This window comes from Arachis stenosperma, chromosome 5, assembly GCF_014773155.1.
Source record: "Arachis stenosperma cultivar V10309 chromosome 5, arast.V10309.gnm1.PFL2, whole genome shotgun sequence".
Lineage (NCBI taxonomy): Eukaryota > Viridiplantae > Streptophyta > Magnoliopsida > Fabales > Fabaceae > Arachis > Arachis stenosperma.
In genome coordinates this window covers 100,216,950-100,220,189 of record NC_080381.1, presented here as the reverse complement: position 1 = coordinate 100,220,189, position 3,240 = coordinate 100,216,950, and the positions used below count along the sequence as shown (strand labels likewise).

The 3,240-nt window shown below is 37.8% G+C and overlaps 1 non-coding gene across 1 annotated transcript; it reads right to left on the bottom strand.

Moving 5' to 3' along the window:
• Positions 1-2,415: 2,415 nt before the first annotated feature.
• On the bottom strand, positions 2,416-2,523 carry LOC130984423 (small nucleolar RNA R71). The gene has a single exon (XR_009088361.1). It is a non-coding gene; the product is annotated as a small nucleolar RNA R71 (small nucleolar RNA).
• Between the last annotated feature and the right edge of the window lie 717 nt (positions 2,524-3,240).

Below are 3,240 nucleotides of genomic sequence, written 5' to 3'. Positions count from 1 at the left end.
ATCTCTATCTTTATCTTTATGTTTTATTCATTCATCATCTATACCCATTTGAGTCTGCCGGACTAAGATTTACAAGGTGACCATAGCTTGCTTCATACCAACAATCTCCGTGGGATCGACCCTTACTCGCGTAAGGTTTATTACTTGGACGACCCAGTGCACTTGCTGGTTAGTTGTGCGAAGTTGTGTTTATGCCATGGTATTGAGCACCAAGTCTTTGGAGCCATTACTAGGGATTATTTGAGTTGTAGTGATCACAATTTCGTGCACCAAGTTTTTGGCGCCGTTGCCGGGGATTGTTTTGTGTATGGACAACTGACGGTACATCTTGTTGCTTAGATTAGGTATTTTTCCTCAGAGTTCTTAAGAATGAATTCTAGTGTTTCATGATGATCTGCTGAAATCTGGCTGGCTGAGAAGCCATGTCTAATCTCATTGGACCGAGGTTTCAACCTATCATCACAAGAGCTTGTTGATTTCTATCAATCTTGCTATTGGAGCAATGATCTACTAAGGCTTGGCTGGCCATTGGCCATGTCTAGTGTTTTGGACCGAAGCTTTCTTTGAAAGCTTGGCTGGCTGTGAAGCCATGTCTAATTCCTGGACCGGAGTTTTAGACTAACATTGCAATGATTCCTGGAATCCAAACTGAGAATTCTGAAACCTTCATTTTCTATTCCCATATAATTTTCGAAAAAACACAAAAAAAAAATTCTTCAAAATCATAAAAACCAAAAATATTTTATGAGTCTAGTGTCTCATTTTAAGTTTGGTGTCAATTGCATGCATTCATTCATGTGTCTTAAGGATCTTCAAGTAATTCTTGATTATTTCTTACTCTGATCTTTGAATTCTCTTGACTTGAGTGTTTATGTGTCTCATATGCATTCTCATTAGCGTCAGTAGTATGCAAACTGCCAAGTTTGGTGTCTTGCATGCATTGTTATTTAGTCGCATTCTGATTATTCTTATTAAAAATCCAAAAAAAAAATTTTTAAATTTGTGTCTTTTCAAGTCAATAATACAGAGAATTGAAGATTCAGAACATACAGCAGAGGAATTATACAGAAAAAGCTGGGCGTTCAAAATGCCCAGTGAAGAAGACAGACTGGCGTTTAAACGCCAGCCAGGGTGCCTGGCTGGGCGTTTAACGCCCAAAAGGGTAGAGTTTTGGGCGTTAAACGCCAGAATGTGCACCATTCTGGGCGTTTAACGCCAGGATGGCACAAGAGGGAAGATTTTGTTTTCAAAATCAATTTTCTTTCAAGTTTTCAAAGTTTTTCAAAATCAAATCTTTTTCAAATCAAATCTTTTCAATCAAATGTTTTCAAAATCAATTTCTTTCCTTTTTCAAAGATACTTGCTAACAATTAATGATTTGATTGAACATTTCAAGTATGTTGCCTTTTCTGTTGAGAGAGGTTTAATGTTTGAATCATATCTTTTCTTGTTAGGCAAGTCATTAATTTTTAAAATCAAATCTTTTTAAAATTGTCTTCAAATCATATCTTTTCAATCATATCTTTTTCAAAAAAAATAGTTTTCAATCATATCTTTTTAAACTCTAATTTCAAAATCTTTTTCAAAAATCACTTGATTCCTTTTCCACTTTTAGTTTTCGAAAATTATCAATCAATTTTTCAAAATGTTTTTAAAATCTTTTTAATTAATTTTTGAAAATTCTCTTCCCCTCTTCTCACATCCTTCTATTTATGGAGTACCACTCCTTCTCAATGCACAATTCGAACTCTATCTGATTAAGTTCGAATTCTTCTACCTCTTTCTTCTATTTTTCTGTTCTTCTGACACCTCAAGGAATCTCTATACTGTGACATAGAGGATTCCATATTTTCTTGTTCTCTTCTCTTTCATATGAGCAGGAACAAAGACAAAGGCATTCTTGTTGAAGCTGACCCTGAACCTGAAAGGACCTTGAAGCGAAAGCTAAGAGAAGCTAAGGCACAACTTTCTGTAGAGGACCTAACAGAAATCTTTAAACAAGAAGAACCCATGGCAGCCGAAAACAACAACAATGCAAACAATGCAAGGAAGGTGCTGGGTGACTTTACTGCACCTACTCCCGACTTCTATGGGAGAAGCATCTCTATCCCTGCCATTGGAGCAAACAACTTTGAGCTTAAGCCTCAATTAGTTTCTCTAATGCAACAGAATTGCAAGTTCCATGGACTTCCATTGGAAGATCCTCATCAGTTCTTAGCTGAATTCTTGCAAATCTGTGACACTGTCAAGACTAATGGGGTTGACTCTGAGGTCTACAGACTTATGCTATTCCCTTTTGCTGTAAGAGACAGAGCTAGGACATGGTTGGACTCACAACCTAAAGAAAGCCTGGACTCATGGGAAAAGCTAGTCAATGCCTTCTTGGCAAAGTTCTTTCCACCTCAAAAATTGAGTAAGCTTAGAGTGGAAGTCCAAACCTTCAGATAGAAGGATGGAGAATCCCTCTATGAAGCTTGGGAAAGATACAAACAATTGATCAGAAAGTGTCCCTCTGATATGCTTTCTGAATGGAGCATCATAGGTATTTTCTATGATGGTCTCTCTGAACTATCCAAGATGTCTTTGGATAGCTCTGCTGGAGGATCTCTTCATCTGAAGAAGACGCCTACAGAAGCTCAAGAGCTAATTGAAATGGTTGCAAATAACCAATTCATGTACACTTCTGAAAGGAATCTTGTGAACAATGGGACAAGTCAGAAGAAAGGAGTTCTTGAGATTGATACTCTGAATGCCATTCTGGCTCAGAACAAGATATTGACTCAACAAGTCAATTTGATTTCTCAAAGTCTGTCTGGAATGCAAAATGCACCTGGCAGTACTAAGGATGCTTCATCTGAAGAAAAAGCTTATGATCCTGAGAACCCTTCAATGGAAGAGGTGAATTACCTAGGAGAACCCTATGGAAACACCTATAATTCTTCATGGAGAAATCATCCAAATTTCTCATGGAAGAATCAAGAGAGACCTCAACAAGGTTTCAACAACAATAATGGTGGAAGAAACAGGTTTAGCAATAGCAAGCCTTTTCCATCATCTTCTCAGCAACAGACAGAGAATTCTAAGCAGAACCCCTCTGACTTAGCAACCATGGTCTCTGATCTAATCAAGACCACTCAAAGTTTCATGACTGAAACAAGGTCCTCCATTAGGAATTTGGAGGCACAAGTGGGACAGCTGAGCAAGAAAGTTACTGAACTCCCTCCAAGTACTCTTCCAAGC